The sequence below is a fragment of the Puma concolor genome, chromosome B1 (assembly GCF_028749965.1).
Source record: "Puma concolor isolate L17-30 chromosome B1, mPumCon1.1.hap2, whole genome shotgun sequence".
NCBI classification, from domain to species: domain Eukaryota; kingdom Metazoa; phylum Chordata; class Mammalia; order Carnivora; family Felidae; genus Puma; species Puma concolor.
The window spans coordinates 196874084-196901114 of NC_141670.1; the positions used below are offsets into that span (position 1 = coordinate 196874084).

Below are 27031 nucleotides of genomic sequence, written 5' to 3' on the forward strand. Positions count from 1 at the left end.
AGCCTCGAGGGGTTATTATGAGGATTAAGTGAAAACCAGAGCAAAGCAAAATATGTGAAGCACTCAGAACAGTGACTAGCCCATGATAAGACTTCAGTAATTGTTAGATACTATTATTCATTCCCCAACTCAGTGGTTACTGTGTGCCCAGCATTGTGTTAGACAATGAGATACAGGGGGTAGGGGCAGTGTTGGTGGTCTGTGATTCTGTCCAGAACCAGCACCCCTCTTCGCTGAGTTTTGAAACAGTTGAGAAAAAGGTAAAAGAATCAGCAGAGAGAGAGAGCCAAAATGTTAGATTTATTATTGATAGTCTGTGCAGAAGAACTTACGTTAGAGGGAGGTTGAAAATGGTCTTGCTAACTCCCGACTCCTGTCTTGGCCTTGCGGTAGCACCCCCTGGTGACGTTTGAGTCTACAAGCTGGATCCCCTAATTTGAATTACTGTTCTCACTGGTTCAGATTGTGAAGGGAAGAGAGATGCCAAATCCCCAGGGCTTGAGGCTATTGTAGATCAGCTCCACCCAATAAACCAATGGACTACCGCCAGCAACTATATGAGAGAAGGTGGAAAAGGAAACCAGAGTGTGGGGGTCTTTCTATCTGCTAAAGAAGGTGCATGGTCTCTGGTAGATCGTGTGAAATCAGGGAAAGGGAGTCTGGCATGTCCTCAGAAAATAACAGTCATGTCAAATGATAGCTCTTCTCTAAAGAATTTGCATCACCATCATCTGAAGTTTTCTTCACAATCATCCCATAAACCAAATGGACAAAAAGAGAACTATCATGGAGGGTCCATGACTTCTCAGGCACTCTCTCAGTTTGCCTCATCTGCTCAAGGTCAAAGAGGCAGGACTGGAATGTTCCACATCTGACTCCAGGCATGGGAGGAGAGAGTGGCAGGCTCATGGCAAAACCCCACACCATATGATTCTGCATTTGTATCCATGTTCTCTCCAAGAGAATTATCAAAATTCACATTGTTTTGGTGCTAAAAAATGAGAAAAGGAAGAGTTTCACACAGCTCCTTTAGATACATTAAATCCTTCGATCCTTAAGACAACCTTCTGAAAGAGACTCAGTAATCTGACTTGCATTTTTGAGTGCCCACTCCATAAAGGGCATAGGGCATGGGCCCTTATAATGACAAGCAAAAGCTGACATGATCCCCTTATCTTGGGGGATGTTTCAGTCTTCATGGATGAGAGATGCCATCAAGAAGCTCCTGTGATAAACGTAAAAGGACAACTTGTGTGGGTCTACAAGGGTCAAGAGACATATCTAGGAAACCGTGTGATAAGAGAAGTGTTGGGGAGAGTATTCCAGACCGAGGGAGTAGTGCCTGCCCACGTCGTGTGGCTGAAGTCGGAAGGCATGCTTGACCATGCTGGAAAGCCAGCGTGGCTGAAGGGAAGAGGAAAGAAAGGCAGCAGATATGGTTATCATCTGTCTCCACTTTAGAGATGAAAAACAACCTCAGAGCAGGGCATGGCTTACCAATATCACCACCAGGGAGTGGAAGAACAGTACCTAAAAGGTTATAATTAAATCTCAAACTCTGTCACACTCATGTCTTCCTCCGTGCTAAACTTGTCTTAGCAAGAAGAAAAAGTTGGCTGGGATGCCAACTTAATTGCCAACTTAATTTCAGTGGGAAGGAAGCTCACAGGTGGATTGACTATTTTGTAATATCAGCACCAAAAGGCACCAAAAGCGTGTACCAAGAGCCGAATAGTGTTTTCTTCAGCCTACTTGCCATACACGACTAATGCACAGCGGTGCCTTCTGAAATTCACAGCAGCCATATTTCTGTTTGTAATTTATTTTTCCCTTCTTTTCCCAGATAATTTTTCAGAACTTTTTGAACACCGTGAGGAAGACTAGAAAAAAACACAGACTGTGTACTGGAAAAGCAAGGGTACACACACACACACGCACACACACACGCACAGAGTGGTAATTTCATTTATCACTACTTTGTCCTGTGACTTGGAGAGATTCCCTAATTGCTGCTCCCACCAAATCCCACCAAACCAGTGTGCTTAACAGACTTTAATAGGCGGCTGTGAGAATCCGCTAAAGCTAAAGATTTGGTGCCTTTCCTCCTCTCCTGTCATGCACACCGGCACACATCTTTGTGCATGCATTTCTTGGGGACCGCACATCCCAGCAAGCCCAGCCCCGAGTCCCTCCTCCATTCTCAGTGTCCTTTTAGACTCTCCCCCTCATCACTTGTTGATTTCTTTTGTGAATGTCAGCCCCTCCTCAGGGGCTTCAACAAGCTCAGTAACTACAAAGAGCAGTTGTCTGAGGATAGAAATGTTGCCTGCATCATATGCTTTTGCCACTTATTAGCTCTGCGACCTTGACTAATTCACCTATTCTTTCTGAGCATTAGTTTTATCTTTGAGATATCACCTATTGTTCAGATTTTTGTAGGGATTAAATGAATTCAAACACCACAGTGGATGGTGTGTGGATGATAGTTGCAACTATGAATGAATGCCTCCGAGTCTCATGTTCACCGCCTGTAAATTGAAGGTGTTAGACCAAATGATCTTTGCATCTTTTTAGGTCACAAGGTCTCTGATTCTTGGCCACTCATCATGCCTTGCGTCCTCCTTTGACTTATTCCCTCTCTAACTCCATCACAGTCCATTCCAAACACAACAGGCTGATCGCAAGGCACTGTGAAAACCGATTTGGTTTATAGATGACATGGGTGCTGGTAGTGTTTCTCAGCATTAAGACTGAAATGACCCATGCTGAGGAAGAACCATGGTTTCTGAAATTGTAACTGCTAAGTCCCCAAGGATGAACATGTCTTTCTAAATTATAGAGCTAGGGGCAAGAAGTGACTTTGAGGAGTTGGATCAGAGGAGTGTAGACTGTAGGAGCATTTGAGAGTATTAAACACCCCTTTGGGATTTGCTCCCAAATCTCCTCACTGGCCTGCTGCACTATTTTCAACCTAGGACTCAGGTTTCATTAGCATCGCTGACGACTCCTTTGGGCCTGCTTATCACTGTGCAAAGAAATGAGCATCTCATAGGAAGGCAGGACACAGAAATAGAAAGTGAATCAGCTTCAGGGCCAGGGGAACCAGGACTCCTTCCATCCCAGCTCTGCCATTTACCTGCTGTGTGGCCTTCGGCAGATGATTCAACCTTTGTATTCGACATTTTCCTAATTTATACATTTGAGAATAATATTAGATATGTCTTAAAGTTGCTTTCAAGATTACTTTGTACACTGGCACACAACAATCACGAAAGATAGAAAGATAGGCTTTGTATTACTTGGTATGGCTTTGGCTGCATGCAAACTTAAACACAGCAAACAAGAGAAAGCAGTATGATGGGATGTTTACGTGATGACCATTGTCTTCATTCAAATCCAACTTCTGTCATTTATTAGCCATCATCATAGGCCCGTTTCTTAACCTCTTTGTGTCTTGTTATTTTCATCTGTGAAACAGGTGTAATAATAGATGTAGTTCTGAGGAGTAAATAAGTTAATTGTTATGTACAGTACTAGCTGACATATGGAAAGTATGATATGTGATACCTATGTTTTATAGGTCTAGGACAGCAAGAAGGTGAACATACCTAGATTCTGAATTTGAATTATCAGCTCCAACAATGTCAAGAGTATGGGCGCCTGAGTAGCTCAGTCGGTTGAGCCTCTGATGCTTGATTTTGGCTTAGGTCATGATCCCAGGGTTGTGGGATCAAGTCCCATGTTGGGTTTCATTCTGAGCATGAAGCCTGCTTAAGATTCTCTCTCTCCTTCTGCCCCTCTTCCCTGCTCGTGCATGTGAATTCTCTCTCTCTCTCTCTCTCTCTCTCAAAAAAAAAAAAAAAAAAAGTATGGGTCAGAATTGTTGAAATTCCTTGTCTTTTTTTTTTTTCATGGTTATAAAATAGCTGCTGCTTGAGCTCCAAGCTTCAAGGCTTCATACAACACAACTCAAAACAGGGAGGGGAGGGATGATGGTCCAGGTTATTTTCCTCAGTCAGCTGATTTTTGTTTTTTGTTTGTTTGTTTTTAAATCCCCAGAAATTCTAGACTTCCTCTTATTTCTCATTGGCCAGGATTGGGTAATTGGCAAATGTGAATGAGATTCTGTGACATAAACCAGTCATGATTTACCCTCTGGGATTGGGAAAATTGCTTCTGAATCAAATGAAAATACTGTTAGCAAGTAAAAGGGGGACGTTTGATACTCAACTAATAGTATTGGATCCATCCTTATTTTAGAAATAATGACACAGAATTCAGAGACGTAAAGTGACCTAGCTAAGGCCACCTGGTTTGTGGGTGCCGGGTTCTAGATTGGAGCATAGATTCTGTGACCACCAAATTGCTTTTCCTCATTGCCACTTACAAGTTCTTTGTTAACTGGAAAGAGCAACTAGAAGATGTCATGTATTATTTGGGGATTAAAGCATTACAGACCACCATTTTAAATGATAAATGTGATCTTTTGGAAGTGAAATAAAAATTTGGAACTAGAATCTTCAAGTGTGGTATTGTTAGTTCATTCAAGCCGCAATTCCTGGGTAGGCACTATCTTCATCTATCAATTTGTCCACCCATTCACCCATCTTTTCCTTCTTCTTCCTTTCATCCATTCATCATCCATTCTTCCATCTTTTTATCCATGTATCGTTCTGTACATCTACTCCATCTATTCTATCTATCTATCTATCTATCTATCTATCTATCCATCCACCCATACATCCATTCATATTTCAAAGTGTGTATGTATGTATGTATGTATGTATCGTCTATCATCTATCCATCCATCCATACATACATACAGAATACATCCAAGTATGTATGTATGGATGTATGGATGGATGGATGTATCTATCTATCTATCTATCTATCTATAACTGTTTTTCATCCCCCTTTCTTTTAATTACTCATCCACTCAGCCATCTATCCCTCACTTATTGACTACCTTATTTTGTTAAGTGTTGGAAAATGTAAAAGTGAAAAGGGCCTATTAATTATTCTTAAGAAATGCACATTCTATTTGACAAGCCAGCAGTTCCATTGTAGTATATCCAGTACTAACAGGGGCTCCAATCTGTGTATCCAGCGCCCAGGTTTTAAGTGACCTTCTGGGTTAGGCAGACAAAGAGTGCCTAGTGTGGTTCTCCTGAGACCAGCTGGACCGTGAAGGTTGCTCGGTGCATAGGCTGTGGCCCAGTAGAGCCCTACTTCTGATGCAGCTATCCTGACATCCAGAACAATGTCTTTGGAATGAGCAAAAACTCTTGCAGTTCTTCAGATGTTTTAAACACCAAGTACATTTTGCAAAGTGTTCTCCCTTGAATATTTAAAATCATGTTTTATTTAAGGGAAATGACTTTCATAAATTTCTGACCCATTTGAGCTTTATATCATTGTAATATTCTTTAAGAGCCAATTCGTGTCCAATAAGGCTTTTCACCTTGTTTAATGACTTTTTAAAATTCTCTTTTCTTGCAATCAAAACTGTATAAGCCAATTCGAATGCCAAAGAGTTCAAGTTCAGTTCAGAGTGCTCAAATCATGAATTCTGGGAGAATTTTAAGTTGGTGAAATGAATTCTGCTCATCCGTATTCAACTCTGTATTTCCAGCGATTAGCTTAGTGTGGACTCAATCTGAGGTTGTAAGAGCTAGACTTTTCACCGAATATTTGAAAACAATGTAGGCATACCTTCCCTTATAGATATCTAACATGTCCTAAGCAGAGAAACTGGCTTATGTTACTAATTCTGAGCAACCAAGAAGGAAGAAAGGAAAATGCACTGTGCTAACCTTTATTATGCCATGTTTCAAGTTGCTCTTATTTGCTATCTAGAACAGTCCTGGGAGGTAGATATTTTCTCCATTTTACTAATGAGGAAACTCAGGCTCAGAGATGTTAAGGAAATTGACCAAAGTCACACAGCCAAGAAATGGCAGAAAATATTCTCAGGTCTTCTGAACCCAAGCTTTGAGGCTTCCTGAGTTTCGTCTCCTTCTGTGCCCCGCTGGCTCCATAAATTTCCACTAAGGCATGGCGGAGGTCTCCCTCCTAAGCAGTGTATCAGGTACTTAACATGAACACATTACCTTGCTTAATCTTTGTCATAGCTCCCTTCTACAGTTTAGGAAATGAGGTCTCTGAAATGTAAATCCCAAGTTATGGAGCAGGGCCAGGCAGACTCGTGTCTGAGTCCTGGCTTCAACACTGTATTAGTTTCCTGAATCTGCTATAACAAATGACTGTAAGCTTGGTGGCTTCAAAGAACAGAATTGTATTCTCTCACAGTTCTTGAGGCCAGAAGTCTGAAATCAAGGAGCCAGTAGGTCTACACTCTCTCTGGAGGCTCTAGAGGAGAAGTCCTCCCTTGCCTCTCCCTGCCTCTGGCTGCTGTTGGCATTCCTTGGCTTGTGGCCACTTCTCTGATCAATCGTCACATTGCTTTCTCCCCTGTGTCTCTTCTCTGTGTCTCTTATATGGACACTTGTCACTTGATTTCGGGCCCACCCAAATAGTTCCAGAGACCCCCTCATCTCAAGATCCTCGACTTAAATCACATTTGCAAAGACACTTTTTCCAAGTGAGGTCACTTTCACAGGCTCTGGAGGTAAGGTCATGGACCTGTCTTTGTTTGGGAACTGTGATAACTATGGGACCTGGACCCTTCAACTGCCTCCCCAGAATGACAATGCCAACAGTGCCTATCTCAGTGACAGAGAGGTGGTAGTACTCATCCTCCACATTGTTTCAGCACTGACTTCTCTCAGTTCACAAAATCCTCATCAAACGTCTCGTGCAAAGCCACAGTGACAGGCGATTATAGCTTCAAAGACACACAGGCAGGTAGAAGATGTCATCTGCAATGCAAATGAAGTGGACTCATACTTTATAGGTAAAAATGTACTCCCCAACTTTGACTCAGAGAGTGCTCCTGTCTTGTATTCCTCCCCAGCCCCTCTACCTGTGATGTTAGGGAAGCTAATCCTAAAAGCTTGGTTGCTGTTCAGAAGGTGTTTTTGTTCTGAAACAATCTTTTGCCTGCTGGCTTGAAAGATGGCAGATGCCTTCCAGAACTGGTCTGAGGCTAATAAATGTTCTTGACTTACATCACCATCTGCAAGCCCACAATACAACCTCACTTCAGTGAAGTATATGGGTTCAGCCCAAACAGCCAGGAAGATTGTGTTTTCACAAACTTTTGGAGACAAAAATCTAAGAAGGGAGAATCTTTGTATCAGGGGGTTAGTGTGAACCAACTCTGTAGCCTTAGAAACCCAGATCCACAGCAGCATAAGGTGACCCAACCTGTCTCTCCTTCCTCTCTTTTCTTCCTTCCTTTGCTTCCTGTTTTATCTTTCATCAAACCCCTAGAATCCCTTCATCATATGCCAAGACATGGGTTCAGCCCAGGAGGTATGTGACATGGGCTCAGAATCTAGAGCAGAGAGAGGGACATGGGTAAGTGGTCACCCTCTGAAACTCTATAATAGAGGATGTAAGGAGCTCTGGGGCAGTAGAACACTGGTCATGTCTGGGGGCAGAGCAGGGACATTGGAACTGGCTTACAGTGTTTGAGTTTGATCTCGAGAGATTAAGAGTGCAAGCCAGGCAGAGGGAATGGTGCATGCAGGGGCCCAAAGGCAAAAGGTAAATGCCAATCTCAGGGAAGGTGGGCCCTTTGATAAAATCAGAGGATAAAACCGTAGCAGGAATAGGACCTGATGAAAAGACCAAGCGTGCTGATTTATAGGTTAGAAAGCTCAAACCTTATGATCTGACTTGGTTATTGCAATGATCTCGTGAAGCAGATGAGGAGACTGAGGCTCTAAGAAATGGCATGATGGGCCCAAAGCCAGAATTTAAAGTCAAGCTCGAGCATTCCATTTTCAGGGGGTATGGGACACCATGTTACAGCTGCCTTTATTATCTTTGGGCAGAGCCATTTTTATGGTGGAGAGTGAAAATCAGGAGATAAAGCTTTTAAACTCTGTTTTAAGCCAGCAAATGTGTGGAGACCTTCTGTACAGACAGCCCACCAGAATGTCAGATACGAGGAGACCAGGAACTCTCGCAGGTGTCTTTGCTCCTCGAGACCATGTCCATCTTTCTTTCTCCCCTGTGCCTCAGAAGACTGACCTGTTTGGACCATGTCGATGGGTTCCCTTACCTTCTGAGTTCTGAGTGGGTTTCTCCAACAAGGAGGCCTGGCAGGTGGTAGGTGGTAGGTGAATGATGATGGGGTATTTATTCTCCCAGTGTCTTTCCTTAAGGTTACTCAGTGTGGGCTGCATCTCTGAGGACACCGTTGAGAGGTTGTCTCCACGCAGTTACTGACCTTTTCTGTGGCTCAGGTGCCTGTCTTTCTGGACCTAGTGTTGGTGGCAACTGTCTGCTATGCAAAACCTGGTTGCTCTACCAACACATTTTATGCTTTATCCTCACCCAGCTCTCCCCAACTGAATCCTTCTGCTATGACCCATTGTGAAGGAATCATTTGTTTCCTGCCGTGACCCTACCTGATGGAGTGGTGGGGTTGGGGGACACCTTCATTTTCCAGAAGGAAAGCTGAGTCTCTGAGAAGAAAGTGACCCATCTATTGTCCCATGGATGGTTAGCGATTCTAGAGCCAAGTCTAAAATCCAATCCCGTGATAATGTTTCCTTACCAACTGGTTTTCTCTTTACCTTATTTTCCCCTTCACTCTCTTTGCACAGGTCCTTTGCAAAATTAAGTCGATAATCCTAAATCTGTATTCTATTTCTCACAGAGGTTTCCTGAGTTGCATAAGCCTCAAGCCCTACACAGCCCAAAGCCTTCTCTCTGCATTGGGAAAGAAGTGTAGACATGTATTTGAATGAACTATGAATCTTAGCTTTAAGCTAAGGGGGAAGGCCAAGGCTTACTTCAGGGGCTCCAGCACTGGAAAACCCACTGTGACTCTTATGAACTTATCCTTTGGCTTCTACGAGCAGCCTGCCTGCTCCTGCCTGTTGCTTCCCCTCCTTCATGCTGCAGGTGGTTCTCTGTGTTCCGGCTGCTGTGGATGATGCCATGGCTGCTCCTTCTCCTACCATGTTGCTAGAGAAGCACAAGCATTCTTCTGATTTTTTACTGTTAGATTTAAGATAAAAGAATAATGATATCAAAGTCTCGGATCTTCAGGATATGAGCTAATTTAAGAGCATCTATTGCATAATCCTGGCCCTTGCTGATTTGGAAATGGGGTGAGATGTCCTCTTTCCGGGGTCTTTTTTTAATCCCTCATTGGCCCATCTCTTAGATGTTCTTCTGGGAATTGGCTCCAGAGTTACCACAACCTCTGCCAACTTCCTCCTGCCTTCTCTCCTTCCAAAAGATGCCCTGGACAAAACCATGGTGACCAGGGTGGCTAGGGCAGCCACCTAATATCATGACCACAAGGTGGCCTTGAGAATGAAGGTCGTCCACAGTGTGGCCACATAATTGCAAGGTTAACTGACCTTCACCAAACATCCATGGAGATTCATTCTCCTTTCATTTCCTACTGTTTCTCAAACACTCTATGTCCCTATATTATGGGCGGCTCTGCCTGGAGCACCTTCCTCTCCACTTCCCTGACCGCCAAATAAATAAAAATGCCGCAACATCCACAAAAGTTGGCCCAAGCAGAAGTAAATTTTCCTCACTTCTGAGAACACACTTAAATAAAATACCATCCCCAATGCCTTACATAAAAAAGTGCTAATATCTATTTGTAGTGTTCATCTGTATATTGCTTTCACATATATTAAAGCCCTGGATTTTTACTTTAGTAGATAGGTATTATTATATCAATTTTACAGATGAGGAAACTCAAAAGAGCAATGCATTTTTGTGATTTTCTCCAAAATTGTTCAGCTAGTAAATGGTTTCACCAGCATAAAGCAATAATCCTTAAACATTATCTTTGCTGTATGGCAGTGGAAGGAAGAGGTACAAAGTCTTGGATGGGGCATTTATGGAACTACACTACACTAATCTCCTCATTAATGACATGATCTAGGGTCTTGATTCCCCTAGAATAATAGAATTTGACAATATAATTTAGTATAAAGAGTGGGATGTAGAAACTCGCGCAATCTTGGGCTCAAATACGGGTTAGCTATTTACCAATTCAGCAAGTGACACCATCTCTGAGGGTCTTTCCTTCTCTGTATAAAGGGGTTTTAATAACAATGGCATAGACTGCTAGTTTTTCTCCAATATCCATTCTCTCCTTCCTCCTTAGAAATAATCATCACCCAGATTGCAGACTATATTTTCCATATGTTCCAGCAACTCTCACAGCTTTTGACTAAGTATTGTCCAGTGATATACAGTATGTGGTAATATGTCACTAGTCTCTACTTGGATTTAAAAAAAAAAAACAGCTAGGTGTAGACTTTTTGCCCTTACTTTTTCCCTTTCTCCCCATTGCTGGGTGGAATGCAGGCATAATGACTGGAGCTAAGGCAGTCATTTTGGACCATGAGGAGACTTTGAAAATGGAGGCCACACCCAGGGGAGCCTGGGTTCCTAAGAAATTTTTGGAGCAAAGTCAACATAGTTTGCCACTTTCTGTCTTAAACTTTATGATGAAAGAGGAATAAACTTTGTCTCAAGGCACTCTTAGATTTTGGTCTCCCTTACTTTTAGCCAAACCTCACCCTAACTATACAACACTTTTCTTTTAGGATCATTGTAAGAACTAGAATACCTATATCTAAATATGTATCTATATATTTCATGTGTGTGATACATGGTAGACACCAAGTAAGTACTAGTTATTAGTACTGTTATAACACCTACTTTTGCACATATTACATATTCAGTAAATTATTGACACTTGTGTTGAATGCAACTTATGTTCCAGCGTAACATCCAGCCATGGATGACTGAGGCTGGGTCTGTGATAGATCAAATTCTAGGACCTGGTCTGCATGATAGGTGACTTTGACCTCTCTCTGAATGGCTGGATATAGAAACAGAAGGCTGGGATTCAGAATCCCATGTTTCCCATTATTCTCTGGCTTCAAGGTTGTACAGGTAATTCTGGCTAAGCTGACTACCCAGATCAACTTAGAAGAGAAAAACTGAAGAATAAGAAGTCACAGGTGGGGATGAATGGGTTGAAAGGTAGGGGTGGTATTTTTAGGAGCCCAGTTTTTTGAAGTCTCAACTTGGGTCACTTTCTTCTTCACTATCTCTAGTTGGTGCACAGTCATGCTATGTCAGAAAGAAGATATGCAACATTCATTATTCAAACATTTCACTCTGATTTTTGCTACTAATATTTAATTTTGGGAGGCTGCTGGTTTGATGGAATGTGGACCAAACATTTGTTGAAAGCCCAGCTTATGTCAGGCCCTTTCTGGTATTTCCTTAATATGGTCCTTATAGCATCACTATAAATTAAGTACTGTCGTCCCCATATTAGAGCTGGGAAGAATGGAAACCAGGAGTGGTAAGCAATTTGTCCAAGGTCACAGAGTGAATAAACAGCAGAACTGGGATTCATACCAAATTCTAATTTTAAATTCTGTGCTCTTGAAAAATAAATTCTCTATAAAACCTTGGAAATGAGACAAAACTTTAAGAGCAATTTTCTCTCCCTCCTTGAATCAGCTGGAATTTCTACTCTTGCTATGACTGATCCCCTCCCATCCCTGAAGGCACTGGCTCTAGCCTTTCTTGTAGCCCCAACAAGTTCTAGGTCCTGGGCAAAGCTACCCACCCTGAATTGGATGGCCTGTGACAAGGTTGGAATTCAGGAGCTGCATCCTGTCCATTATCCTCTCCTAGCTCTAGTAAGAGCTGCACAATGACAATGTATCTGTCCTACCACAGGCATGGGAAGGTGCCATCAGATGGTAAACTATTTTACTGACAGCATGTGAGTAAAGCCAGGTTAATTCTCCCAAGGACGTATGATGCAAACCACTTGCCTGACAAGTTTTTTTCAAAAGGAAATCTTGTAACTGATCATCTGAAAGGCTGTTTCTGAACCTATGCCTGAAGATAGAGCTTATGAATTCTCATGATAAACTTGTTGTAAAATGTCCACTATAATTTATTTTGGGGAAATGAGGTAGATTGTAAACGTGGGCATGCTTTCCCCTTCCTTGGCATGTAATTTTACAACTCCTACCATTAAAAGGTACACTCTTTCCCCCAGTCTTTGGATCCTGGCTGGCCTGGTGATGTGCTTTGGCCAATGAATGTGGCAGAAGTTGTGAAGTGCCAATTCCAAGCTTTTACTCACTCTCTTTTGGGACCTTGCCCAGCCCCTGTGTAAACAAGCTGAGGCTAGCCTGCCAGGGGATGAGAAACCATGTTTAGTGGAGACAAACCATTGCAACTGAGGCCGTCCTCAATCAGGAGAACTGCCAACCTGCAGGTGAAGTGTAGAATCATGAGCCACGCTTAACTGTTGTTTTAAGCCTGGGCTCAAACATCGATAAAGTGTTTATAGTGAAACACTGTAAAACTAATAAAAAGAGTGATAAAATCAATCACTGAGCTCTGGGTGATTGATTATGAAGCAACGGTTGATACACTCCAATGACAACAGCTTTTTTTTTTTTTTTTTAATAGATGATGCTGGCTAAGCGTGCTGTGCAATGCCATGCACCAGCATCTTGCACACTTTTTCTTCATCTCCCCATCCACAAAACCTACCATTTTATTGAACATTTACTCAGCCATGTTTTATATGTCATAAAATCTAATCCTTATCCCTACCACATGAGATATATCTTATCATTTCCATTTGATGGATAAAGAAGCTGATTCTCAGAGGGATTGGGTGAATTAACCAAGCCTAAGATACCATCTGAAAAGTGGCAGAGCTGAGATTTGACCCCAGGTTTGATCTGCATCCTTTACCTGCATTTTCCATTCCCAGGGCTTCTATTTTCCTGGCCAGCTTTCAAGAGAGGTACTTTCATTCCTTATTTTTGGAGAAGGACTTGGTGTTTCAGAGAACTTAAATAGCTTGTCCAATTAATAAATGGGGGAGTTGGTTTTGAGCCTAGGATTCACTGCCTTTAAAACGTGCATTCAGTGAGGTTCGTTATTAAGAAATATGTCCTAAATGGAGAAGAACATGTTTACATTCATGCTAGGACCATGTTATTTCTTTGTTTTAGAAACTTGTTCTGCTCTGTTTGAATGTGTTTTAAAAGTCATGTTTTGCAAACCCCAAATTGTAACAGAAAGCAGGTTGTAAAGGAACTGGTGAGAGTTATTGCCCAGAAAAACCAGCTGGGAAGCATTTCAGTGTCAATCTTATTATTGCTTTTAAATTAGCAGTGACTTCAAAAGCCTTTGAAGTAGCTGGCAGGGAATGCTTGGATTGGAGAAAACAATCACTAGAGGGTATTCTCAGCAGGCATGTGCTTTATAAATGTTCCTCCTCTTTATGCCTTGGCACCGAGAAAGGTTGGAAAAGAGGTAGAGGGATCTTAGCAGGAAGCTTCTAGCTGACGTGAATTGCCAGGAAGACCCAATTAGCCTGTCCCTCTCAGTAGCAAAAGCCCAAGCAGAAGGAATAAATTATTTGTGGCAGTGGCCAAAGCTGCTGACAACTTCAGAGACCACCCATGAGGTCTTTCCATGTCAAGCTGACTAGAAGGACCCGAGAGGCTCTAACCCCAGGGACTTGAGGGATTCCAACCTGTGAGCAGAGCTCAGTTAAGTTAAATGGTAGCTCATAATACTTGGAGAATAAGTGTCAAGATATGCTTGTTTGCCACCCTGAATCTCTGTCTGAGGACTTCCACTGGCCATCCTCCAAGGTTGGGCTCAGAGTTTTCTTCTTTCAAGCCTCTGGCATGTCCTGGTACTTCTCTCTATCCAAACAGAACTCATCCATTTCCCCATCCACCCATCCACTCATCCATAGTATTTGATGATTTCCTACTTTGTGCGTGATGTTACCGAATCTTGAGGATACCATTGATTTTAAACTGGTTACTAAGGTCCCTCTCTTCCTCATGATGCTTACTTAAGTCTTCGGAAGAGCATAGAGACTGCCCAGTGAGCTGACAAAGTATGTGCCTGGGAACCAACAAAGAAGGAATACCAAGAAATTGTTAGGACATAATTTGATACTTTTACGTATACACAACTATGTTATCAGCATGGGAAAATATCATAACGGTCTTGAACTTTCCTAAATGTATTAATGCATAGGAGTGATTTTATGTTGAGTTAGATATTAGAAGAAAAAGGACTATGATTTTTTCCAAGCTTGGGGGTCTCAAAGGTCATTTGTTGTTGCAAAAAGGGAAAAAGGAATACTTGTGTTAAATGTTCTAGTAAGGAATGCTTGTGAGCTGTGAAAGAAACCAGGAAAGGTGTTTAATCAGCCTTGAAGTTGGTGTGTGAGTGTGTGTGTGTGTGTGTGTGTGTGTGTGTGTGAGAGAGAGAGAGAGAGAGAGAGAATGAGTGATGGAGGGTAATCAGGGAAACCCATTGGAGAAGAAGTTATGGTTCCCTCCTGTCTGCTATTATAGTCCCTTGGTCAATGCTTCTATTTGAGCTCCTGATTTCATCAATCATCTCATGTCCATTTGTAGCAGATGCCATAGGACTCCACCTATATATAACCTGTTGGCTCCCACTATTCTAGTGCATGCCCATAGCATACTGCAATGGGAACCTGCAACTTTCTGCCCGAGTAGCTTTTCTGCATCTGCAGGCAAAGAAATCCAGATGTTCAAGAGGGTTATAGTCCCTGAGAGTACCTCACCTCAACCAAAGTTGGATGAGATTAAGGTGATAAGTAGCCCAACTTTATCACCCCTTGGTAGGATCACTTGAAGGCAAGTTCTGTAACACGTGCCTGAGTTCTCAGGTGGGGCTGAGCCTAGCATTTACCAGCATAGTAAAATGGCCTATATTACCTTCCTTCTCTGTCCAGTCTCACTCCCTTACTCCTCTACCAGTTGTCCTGGGATCACCTCCAAACCTCTTGCATGCCCATCCTGGGCCTCAGAGTTCTGGGAGAATCAAAGCTAGGAAAATGACTCTCCTGTCCTCTCAGTGAAGGGCTGGGTCCACACAGATCACATAGGTGGACGTAATAAATCTTGAACAAATGAATTAATGAATAAATAAATGAATGATGAAGTATGAATGTTGATAGCACACTTCCAGCCTGTGTTATTTTGTGAAACTCGGATGAATCTCATTATAATGGTATTTGGGAGGAGAAAAATATAATCTGTTTGGGAGGTAACGGACAGGTGATTTGGCTTCTGAGAAATGGGAGACACCAAGGCTGGGCCTGGAGGGAAAGATAAAGCTGTGTTGATGGCCTCCCTTCTCTCTCCTACACTGGATCACCCTCCCCTACTGTACCTACAGAGACACCAATAACAGCCTGCCTTCCCTTCATAGAAATTTTGATGAAATTCAGATTCAAAGATTTCTTGGAAAATGTATTTTCGAGCTAAAGCCTAAGGAGACCTAACAAATCCAATGTAATCCTCACAAAAGTGGTGGCATCCATTTATTCACTTACTCAGTTCATTCGTCTGTAAATTGATTCATTCAGTAATTTACTTATTCATTAATTTGGTCATTCATTAATTGATTCGCCTCCTCCCATCTTGCTGACTTGAAAACTTTGGTTCGGAGGAACTGGTAATGAAGCACATGGTCCCTAGAGACTGAATGCTTTGATTGGCGTCCTGCTATGTGACCTTGGGCAAGTTATTTAACTTACCCATGCTTTAATTTCTTCCTTTGTAAAATGGGGATGCCTGGTGTCCCTTGTTGAGAAGGGTAAGTGATGTGCTTAGAACAGTGCTCACACGTAACCAGAGTCATAGTCACGATCATCATCATCCTGCTTTTCGAATTGTCAGGCTGTGCTGAGGATTGCTCTCTCCTTCTATACTTTCACCTTCAGGTTCCCATTTCTGGTTTTCCTCTCCACAACAGACTGATGGCCTGAACCTGGAGGAACATAGTTTCCCGACTTCCAAATCAGTCCTGAAATTTTAACCGGACCCCTTACTTTCCTGACTGTTGTTAAGGATCAAAAATACCACACAGTGGGCAGGGTGTGTCCATTTAACCTTTTCCACTCCCTTTGGAAGCTGCTCACCCAGGGCCTTTGAGTTAGTTGTCCCAAGCTTCTGTCTCTCCCTCTGATCTCCAATAATTCCTGCTTTACTTCAGCTGCTTCCGCAACGCAGCCCTTTTAGCCGTGTGCAAGGGGATTCACCAAGAAGAACAGTTGACACAAAAGTGTATATAAGGTGGCAGCTTCCAAGGAGGAGTTCCTCTCGGAGCCTCTACTGTTTGGACTGTGTGTCCCCCTTCTTCTCTTAAAACAACACTAACATGGCCTCCACCCTGACACCTAATTAGATTAGTAGCAATTTAACAGCCACTCCCTGTCTTTTCCTGCCTCTGGTTTTCTAATAGCCAAAGGTCAGGGTCAGGGTGGGGAAAGGAGAGGTCAGCTCTATGCAGCCAGCTCTGGACTGGTCAAAAGGAAAGATGAGTACCTGTTTTACCAGGAGTAGGAAACAGAATGTGTGCAGAAAGGTGTCGTCCACCGTAGCAGGAAACACATTCCTACAATTCGTATTTTGTTAACCCTTTATAATACATTCAGCTAGTTGAAAGAGCCCCTGACTGCACATTAATGTCACTATAGTTCATAGAAAAAGTGTAGGATGGATCTATGGGCATGTAGGTTGTGAAAACAGTGACAGCTCAATTTGATTAGGAGGCATTGCGGGGGCAATGCTGAAGAGCATGCATTCTGCTGCCTAAATACCTGGGTTGAATCTCTACTCTGTTATTTACTGGCTCGCTGGGGTTAATGTGCCTCAGAATTCACACGTGGAAAGTGAAGATCGTATCAAGCCCATGTGCTCTAGCGTTGTTGGGATGGCCAAATGGGTCCACCAATGTGTGGCATTAGAGTGGTAATGACATCTCATAGGTATTAGCACTTGCTGTGTGCCAGGCCCTGTTCTAAGAGCTTCTCTGTTCATAGAAATGGACATGACCTGGACACTTGCTTCAGTTCGGCACCATGTGACAGTAAACAGCAAAAATACCAGCGGCTTAGATAAGGTAGAAGTTTCTTTGTCTGTGGTCATCAGAGACTTAGGCTCCTTCAGTGTCAAGTGCTTCATTATTCAAGTACTAGTTTCTGTACTCCAGGTCACCTCGTGTTCCATGATGCTCTAGCCATCAGATTCCTCTCTCAGGCATCAGGAGGAAAACAGGGTGTTGGAGAAAAGGTGAGTCAGTTCTCCTTAAGGAGTTTTCCCAGAGGCTCTCCACACCATTTCAACTTATATCTCATTGAAAAGAACTTAGTCACCTTGTTTTACCTAGCCACAAGGAGGGCGGGGAAATGTAATGGATCTCAACTGAGCCTTTCAATGAGACTGAAGTCCCAGATGATAGCTTGAATGCAATCCTAAAAGAATCCTTGATCAAAAGAGACCAAGTTCGACTGGGCTTGGGTTCCTAACTCACAAAAAATATGAGATAATAAACATTTGCTGTTTTAAACTGCTAAATTTTGTGGGTAATTGTTATGCAGCAATATGGAATTAGTACACTAATATTCTGGAATTTTCCTTTTTTTCTATTTTAAATGTTACAGCCCCAGTGAGTGTATGGTCTGTGTTCCAACTACCAGTAGGCAATAAGTTGGCCAAATGCTTTGCCACCACATGGCATGGGGTGCCAGATTTCTTGGCTGCAATATCCTTTGATAAATGAGTTCAGTAAAGTTGCAGGATACAAAATAAACATACAGAAATCCGTTGCATTTCTATACACCAATAGTGAAGCAGCAGAAAAAGAATTGCAATATGCTTACTGTTTGCTTCTGGTGCGTTGTCTAATACCATATTTTAGATTCTGTTTCTTATAGTACCTCTCTCGCAAGAACTAAATTCTGCATCGTTTAAGATTAGGTCCTGCTACCTATAACAGAAATTCTAAAATCACAGTGGCATACCCAAGAAAGAAGTCGATTTTAGTTTCATATAAAAGAAGTCTAGCAGTAGCTAGCCTAAGACCTCTTTTGTGGTTCTGTATTTGTCAGTGTCCCAAGCATCTTTCTGCTCCAAGACCTTGGCATCCATCTTCAAGACCACCTCATGATCCAAAATGGCTACTTTAGCTCTGTGCATCATATCCTTATTCCAAGCCACAGAAGGATAAAACAGGTAAGTCATCTTAGTTGAGTCAGCTCCCCTTGAAGAGTCTTTCAAGCAATGTTTTCTATAAGATATTTGTGTAGTAGACAATAGGGTATTTAAAAAGTAGGAGAACTTGTAGGTCATTTACTCTATTGTTTCCCAACCTTTATACATTTTGATTCCTCTTTCATGATTTTTACTATACTTCAATGTCATCCATCCAAGCAATTACTTCATAGTCAATCATGTAGTGAAAAAGTTATTTCCCTACATTTCATACCATCTATATGATTTTTACATAATGTGTTTTTAAATCAACTTACCTTTTAAAACTTAAATATGTATATTTAGAAATAAAAATTTCAGGGGTGCCAGGGTGGCTCAGTCGGTTGAGGGTACGACTCTTGACTTCAGCTCAGGTCATGATCCTGGTGTTGTAGGATTGAGCTCTGTGCTGAGTGTGGATCCTGCTTAAGATTCTCTCTCTCTCTCTCTCTCTCTCTGCCTCTCTCCCCTGCCCTCTTTCTCTCTAAAAAAATAAAATTAAAAAATGAAGATTAGCAAACCACAGATTATGGATCTCTCCTGAATGAAACAGAAGGATTGCAAAAAGAGTAGCTTTCCCTTACACTATTCAATATAATTTAATGTCCTGTGTACCACCTAACTCATCTCAATTTACTAGAAGTCTGTGATATACATTTTGGGACACACTGGTGCATTCTGTTGACCAATGAGAAAGCCAATTTCCCAGAGGCCAGTGTGATTCTCTGTTTGCCTCTTGGGATTCTTATATGCTTATAAAGACTTTATTGCCTGACACCACATTCAGCTGGTTTAGGGTCTCTATCTGCCTGCTAGACTGTGAGCTCTGAGAAGGCCAAAACAGATGGGTCTGTGATCCCTGGGGCAAAGCCCAGGGTCTGCCCAGAGTCAGTGCATTTAGTGGGCTGGAGCAAATGGAATTGTCCAAGAACATGCAGCTCGTGTGCAAGGATGAAACCAGGGTCCATATCTTCTGGGAGCTCACCAAACAGTGCTTTCTAGTCAGGTTTCTAGAGAGAAGGATCAATTTGGTTCCAGGGAAAGAGATCAGAAAGATTTAAAATAGAGTGCTGCTTTTTATTTTTAAAAATCAAGGTTACTCTTGCTTTTTTTTCCATGATATATTCCTGTGTGTATAATAGTAGGTTAAAAACCCATAGTGACTCAAGGTAGAAATCTCAAAGAAAGGTCATTCAATAAAGTGGTTGTTGGTGGTGATGGCAGTAATAGGAAGAATAGCTTCCATTTATTGAGCATTTTCTAGATACCAAACACAATCCTAAGTGCTTGAATTTTCTCACCGGTCAGATAATTATTATTCCCATTTCATCAGAGAAAACTGAAGTATAGAGTGGTCTTTAGTGAGCACATGAGATACAACAGCCAGTAAGTGATGAGAAAGTCTTCATTAGATGTGTGTACTTCTTCAGATCCTCTAGGCCTCACCTGAGTTTTGGTCCAGGGGTTACTACAGTAACCAGCTCAGCACCAGTTCCACCAACTTCTGGCAGGTGGGATCTGCCAGTACCTCACACTGGGCACCCTCTGTAGTGTGCTTGTTGTCTCCTGTCCTGGGACCGCTCTGTGGCTTTGAATCCACGGTACCCCTAGTCACCTGGGCATACATAGCTCAGAACTGGGGAATTAACGTCACATAGGACAAACGTTTGACTTGTGCGAGATGGAAACAGACGGATTGATGTTCTTCCACCTCTTTTACTCCCTGGGATAGGCTGTGCGGTGCTCATATTTTATATTTTCTTGGAGGACAGTCTCTCAGTGTCAGACAACCAGTTGTACCTGTGGTAGCCAACTTGAGAAAGTATTTTTAATTGGCCCACCCTCCTATTTTCTCCCTTTTCTTTCACTCTGCTCTCTTAGATCATAATAAAGAAATGTCACGTAGACCCTTACTTTTGGCTCTTCTTTCTATGGAACACAGTTTGAATCAACCCAGATCTGTCTGATTCTGAAGCCAATGCCCAGGACACTGAGTTATATTGGTTCTATGTATGAATTTTCAAGATAGGCTAACTTCCTGGTGAGAAGCCCATGCTTTTGGTATCTTGATGATCTGGTCCTTCCTTCTCCCCACTCTCTGTCTCAAATATTGAGTGTATTATCAGTTCTTGAGTGTATCTTGAGTTCTTTGCATTATGTTCTGTTGTTTTCAGCCCTTGGCACTTGCTTTCTCATTGGCACATGCTATCCGTCTCCTTTCTTCTGTATTCCTTTCTGCTTCCTTTTCTGGCTAACACACACTCATTTTTAGAATTCAGTCTCAATGGCTTTTTCTGATTCCCCTGGTCCCCTCAGTCTTCCCTCAGTGTGGATTAACTCTTTGTTTCCTATACTTTACTTTTATACGCCTACCTTCATGTCATTATCTGTTCTTCCAGGAGTCCCCAGCTCTTTGAAGATCAGGGTGGTGTCCCATTGACTTTTCTGTCCGTCATGAGCATGGAACCTTCCACAGGGTCTCAGCTAACTGAAGGTGATGGTGGAATGATCAAGGGCACAGGAGTGTTGTCAGGTGGACCTGGGGTTTCAGTCCTGCTCTGACACTTATAGCCATGGACTTCCCAGCACATTGCCTGACAATTGTGACATTCAGCTTCCTAATCTGTAAAAAGGGGGAAAAAACATAGCAGCTATGATGTTGGGTTCTTATAAGGATTAAATGACATAAAACATATTGAATTTAGTAAGACAAAAATAAATGTAAGTTATTTTATCAACAATAAGGTAATTTATTATTCCTTCCAAAAAGGTGAGAAAGTAGAGAAGTTAGATTAATTGTCACCCACATCTAAACACAGCTTTAGTGAGTGCCCTCAAGTCTTTAGGAGACTCTGAGTCTTGGCTCAGACCACAAAAGCTTACAAGCTAAGTTTGGTCTAGTTTTACTAGGTACCCACCTTGTGCTAGGCACTGTCTGCAGGGCTGGGGCATTAGAAATGGTAATACTTGGGGACTATCCTCAGCAAGTTCAAAGTCTAGCAAGGTTATGACCTCAAAGTCTGTGATCTTCTATTATGACCACATTATCTCCCATCTTGAGGATAAATGCATTCATTCCTTCAACAAAGTATTGTGCATGTACTATGTACCCAGCCCTGGCTAGGTGGCAGGGACAGAGCAGTGAATTTATACTTTTATTTTTTGAAGTTTATCTACACTGGGAAAGATAGACAAACAGCACACAAAGAAAACAAAATAACCAGGAGAAAAAAAGCAGATGTTAAACCAGTGGACAAGAGAATTCCAGAAAGAGACATCAGATTGTGCCAAAGGATGGAAATGTGGAGAGCATGGCATGATCTGAGACCAGGAGTCTGCTGTGATATCACGGGGTAGGGAGATGGGTGAGGCTGGAGAGACAAGCTGGGACAGAGTGCCAAGGGCTGTCCTGCTAGTCAGGATTCTTTTTCATCACAGAAACCCAACCAGAGGAGTGAAATGGGGGTGGGTTTATGTGGCATAGCTTGTGTGTGGGCAAGAAAGGGCTTGGCCCCAGAGAAACTGGACCCGAGGTTAAAGGCATCTTATTGCCAAGATGGAATTTCCTCGTGTGATAAGGAACATGGTCATATATAAGTTTAGGTTTATTTCTTTGCAACCTAATGACTTTAAGTAAAAGGAACTCCTCTGTTAAAAAAGAGTAAGTCCCAGGGAACACCAGTTGGCTTTGTTTGAGTCATGTGACCTTCCTGGATCACCAATCACAGTGACCAGGACATGAGAACATCTGGTTGGCTCTACTTGCCAGCCTTATGTTTGGTAGGGTCAGGGTCTGTTTACAAAAGGAGAAGAAGGTATCCTACCCATACCCAAACCAAATAATAGCCCCAAAGCCTTGAATCCGACACCAGGGAGTTTGGGTTGCATCTGAGGGTGGCAGAAATCGTTTTCAGGTTTTAAGTTAGAAGATGAAACGGTCAGATGTATGTTTAGAAAGAGCAGCCCAGGCATAGGGTAGAAAGATGGTTGAGTAAGTGGAGCAGATGGAAGCCCGGAAGACCTATTGTGATACTGATGTCATAATGCCACAGTCCAAGTAAGGCCCTAGAACAGGGGCTGTGCACAAGGTTGTTGGGAGTGTGGGTGGATGAAGGAGAGAATACAGGGGATGGATATTCCGTTCCAGGTTCCAGCTGGAGACAGATGAGAAAGCACTGGCCACTGCTGTGTGAATTGTTGTCAAGGCAAATTGCTGATAAGGTCTTTCTAGAAGAAGTTATTCTGGCTTAGCAGCTGGCCAGTATCCTAGACTTACTTATTCTTTTACCAAAGCTAAATTGGAGCAAGGTGCAGAAAACCTGCTTTTCTGACTGGGATGATTGGATTTCAATTTAACAAATACTGAGCACCCACCATGTGCCATGCCTAAGGCTTATTTATTTTTCGAGGTGAATAAGACAAGTCTCTACCAGAAAAGTACAACATGGTAATCCTATAATCTTTACCACAGGGCTATGGGGTAGCATGGAAAATATCCTGACCTCCATTACACACTTCCTTGGAAAAGTGAACTGACTTTCTCAGTTCCCATAGGAGACTTCTCCTCACTTTGGTCCACTTTAATGTGAAACCCATGGGTTCTGGCTCTTTTCTATACCACAGGAACTAAGGGACTCCCTCAGGCAGCTGTGGGCTGATAAAGGTTAAACAACAGACTCTCTAAGCAGTGTTTGCTCGTCATCAGTGTGAATACTCCCACCATAGCTGGTTTCATCAGTCTTGTCTGAATGTCGACTTGGAAAGAGATGCACACAAGGAGTCTCTTGAATCTGAGGATTCAGTGATCTCATCAGCCAGACTGCAGCCTGCACCCTGGAGGGGAAGGTAGAAACTCCATCTTCTTGGAGTTTGGTTTGCATGGTCTGTCTGGGTTGAATTGTGTCCCCCACAAAAGACACGTTAATTTCCTAACCTCTAGGATCTCAGAATGTTATCTTATTTGGAAATGGGGTCATTGTAGAGGTGAATAGTTAAGATGAGATCATACTAGAGTAGGGTGGGCCTCGAATCCAATATGAGTGGTGTCCTTACAAAGAAGACAGTCATGTAAAGACACAGGGACACAGGGAGATTATATGAAGATAGATGCAGACATTGGAGTGATGCATTTATTGGCTGAGGAACTCCTGAGGTTACTAGAAACTGGAAGAATCAAGGATGGATTGTCTTCTAAGGGTTTCAGAGGGAACATGACCCTGCCGACACCTTGATTTTAGGCTTCCAACCTCTAGAACTGTGAGACAATACATTTCTGTTGTTTTAACTCTCCCAGTCTGTGGCACTTTGTTATGGTTGCCCTAGGAAACTAATGACTCCTGTGTTTTCTTGTACCCTGCACCACCTGGTTCGAAGTATTACTGCCCTTGGGCAAAATCTCATTGTGTTTGTGTTTTATAGTTCCAGTCCTCTTTCATTCCACTCTTCCATTTGGGTCAGATTATAGGAGTCTAGTGCAATGAACTAAAATGTGGGAGAGCCCATTGGCTTATAAAGGTAAGAAAGTCATGATATCAACCATAGTTAGTTGAATATGTACTAGGTATCAGGTGCTATACCACGTGTCTTTCATGTATTGCCACATTTAATTTATTCTTCACAATAACCCTACAACTAGGCATAATTGTACTTATTTTACAAATGGGGAAATAAACACTCAGTGATATTAGATCACTTGCCTAAGGTCACAGAGCTAGTTAAGGACTGCAGGATTGTCAACTCAGGTGTGGTTATACTCAGACTCTGCAAAACATCTTAGCACTCCACCCTGTGGCCAATTTATGGAAGTCTCAATGGGATACAACCGCACAAACGCCTCAGGGATTACCCCATCTGGACCCAGAGATAAGATGGGATCTGAGGGTAAGGGAGGAAGACGAAGGATGGTTAGAGAAATCAGGTCAATGAAATAAGTTATCTTGGGTCCCCTTGGTGAGCTTATCCACGCCTCGTGGTTGCCATTTCCATGTGGCAGTAGTAATGACAGGCCCACAATGATATTGTAATTATCTTAATCCCTTATGTATACATAACACTGAATAGCTGTGATGGACTTTTTCTCCAGTGGCTTTCTCAAGTTCTCGGGCTCTGGAGCCAGACGGAGCTGGGTTTACATTCTAGGGCTGAAGTTTACCAGTGGTCTCATCTTGAACAAGTTGCTTAATCATTTATGAGTGTCAATTTACTTCCCTGACTTCCAGCCTCTTAGGGGTGTTGGAGGGATTATATACGGTGGTGTGGAGGGGAACAGTATATAGTAGACATGAGGGGAGCGAGTTTACTCCTCCCGTACTTCTGGTCTCCTGATCCATTGTTACCGCCCCCATGAAGTGCGTTGGTTGCTGATTCATGTTTCCTGATTGAGAGAAGCAAGTCTACCAAAAGTTCCAAGCATGTGCCTTAGCTCTCTGTCTGTTTACCCCAGCACAATGCTGTGCTACTCTGTATTTGCCGTGTCTACGTCCCTCTTATGGGTCCAAGTGTGTTCCCGCCAAAATATGTTGAATTCTTGACCCCTAGCCCTGATGAATGTTACCTTATTTGAAAATAGGGTCTTTGCACATGTCATCAAATTTAGATGAACTCGTTGGGATGGGCCTTAATCCAGTTGTGACTCATATTCATATATATATATATATATATATATATATATATATATATATATATAAAGAGGAACACCACGTGAAGAGAGAGCCACACAGGAGAGAGGGAATGCCGTGTGACCATGGAGACAGAGACCGAGATGCTGACATTTCAAGCCAAGGAGTACCTAGTGCTATTGAAAAAAAAAAGGAGGTTTTCTATTACCGTCTCTATTCTGAGGTGAGTAAGAGACAGGGTTTTGAAGCAGGAAGAGCTAAGACAGAGGAAGGAACCAGTATGCACCGAGGACCACTGCAAACACCTCACTTAGTTCTGACACCATGTATGGTGAGTATTCCTTTTCTCACTTTCCAGACGAAGAAACTTTAGTCAAAGATAACAGATACCCAGCTCAAGGTCCCACGGTGAGCAAGGGGCTGAGAGAATTCCAAACAGAGGCCTAATTCCACAGTCTGTGATCTTTCTACGTTATGAAAAAGTGATCAAGGCAATAGGTAAAATCTCAGTCGGTGCCCATTGTACTTGCTCTGAGACGAGGAGGAAGGGGAGCCTTGATGAAGCCATGTAGTTAAGTTATAGAGAAGTAATAGAGCCTCATGGTCAGGGTGACCATCCTGCTGGAGTTCCAGTGTCACCTACCTTCACGCACTGACTAGCAGTGTGGCCTTTGCCACGTGGCTGTCTCTCTTGGCCTCAGCCTCCTGCCTGACATTTGGCGTTAATGGGGACAGGGATTATGGAGCTATTGTGAAATTAAATGAGCATCACACAAAAGCACTTAGAACAGAGCCTGTCACACAGGCAGCACAACATAAGTGCTTGTCGCTGTTGTTATTTTTTATTATTCAATATACGACCTGTGGCAAGGTCTCTGCTTCTACCGGAAAAGGCATAATGAACCTCCAGGGTGCCTGTGTCCTGTGTGTGGTTCCCAGGACATGCTGCTTGCTGGTGTGCTCCCTGCCACCGTGATTTCCAAAATCTCAGCCGAGTGAGGGATGTTATGTTTCTAATTGGACAACTGTCTGCTGGGTGCGCTAATAGCATCTTTCACAAGGCTTGTTGGTGATGCAGGGCGACTGCTGTAATGTTTCGTAGCCATTCGTAAGAGCACGATTGAGAAGGAGAAGGCTAACTTGTAATTTGCAGTCATGACTTCCGGCACCAGCTCAGACAATGTCTCTGTGGTTCTCGTGCTTGAATCTCTGTCTGCTGGTTCTCTGAAGGCTGTTGGACGCCAGCCCCTTGTCCAGCTGCTCTGTCTTCCCATCAGGACTGCCAGCCTCTGGGGAGCTCCCTAACTTCTGAAACAAATGGTCTGCGGTGTCCCGTGTAAATGGTGTGAACTGTGAACTGATAGTTGAACCTGGGAGGCTGAGCTGATGTGGAGGAAGAACAAACCGAGTGTGATATTCTTTTTGGACATTTCGGATGCTTAATTTTTTTTTTCTGAATTCTGGTGAGTATTTTTCTAGGACTGCAGTGACCTGCTCGCACCTGATGGTCAACCATATTTTCTTCATCTCCTGCAGTGTGCTTATCAGAAAAATGGACCAGACCCAATAGACAGAGCCAATGTGACTTTGGGGATTTTGCTCATTGAGTATTGTGCACAAGGGTTGGCTTAGAGTACACGGATTGGAGTTCTCTAGGCCATCTTGATGTTTCCATCTGTCAGAGCATCCAGTCCTTGGACTTAATAATTCCAAATAAAAGGCCTTTCATTTAAATGAAAAAAACAAAACAAAAAAAAAAAACAAAAACCAACCAAATCACAAATTGAACTCCACTTTCTGGATTGTTCAAGAAACATTAGGATGTGTAGTATGTTTCAGAGCTGGATTACGATGTGAGGGTATAAAAACTATGGAACAAGAGAAAAAATAAAAAAAGAAGATGCTCTAGAGAAAGCAAAATAGTCTACAAGTATGTAATGATCCCAAAGCAAAGTAATCGGGTAAAAGTCTGTAGATTTCAAGACATGGATTTCACACAATTGATAGAAAGTAGACAAAATGAAATAGAAAGTATTATGCATGATTCCTATGCAAATAAATTAGAATGCAGGCACACTCACAACCCTATCTTCCCATCTGATACATTCACACAGATGAAAGGGCTCTATAAACACTGTTCTGTGCCTCCCATTTCTTTTATCTTCATAT

The 27031-nt window shown here is 42.5% G+C and overlaps 1 long non-coding RNA gene across 1 annotated transcript in view; it reads left to right on the forward strand.

Annotated features, from left to right (window-relative positions):
* The window catches only part of LOC147582102 (uncharacterized), a 67416-nt gene extending 40787 nt beyond the window's left edge, over positions 1-26629 (forward strand). The window contains exon 2 of the long non-coding RNA XR_015250588.1: positions 18104-26629. This is a non-coding gene — a long non-coding RNA (uncharacterized LOC147582102). The remainder of the gene's footprint in view (positions 1-18103) is intronic.
* The last annotated feature ends 402 nt before the right edge of the window (positions 26630-27031 follow it).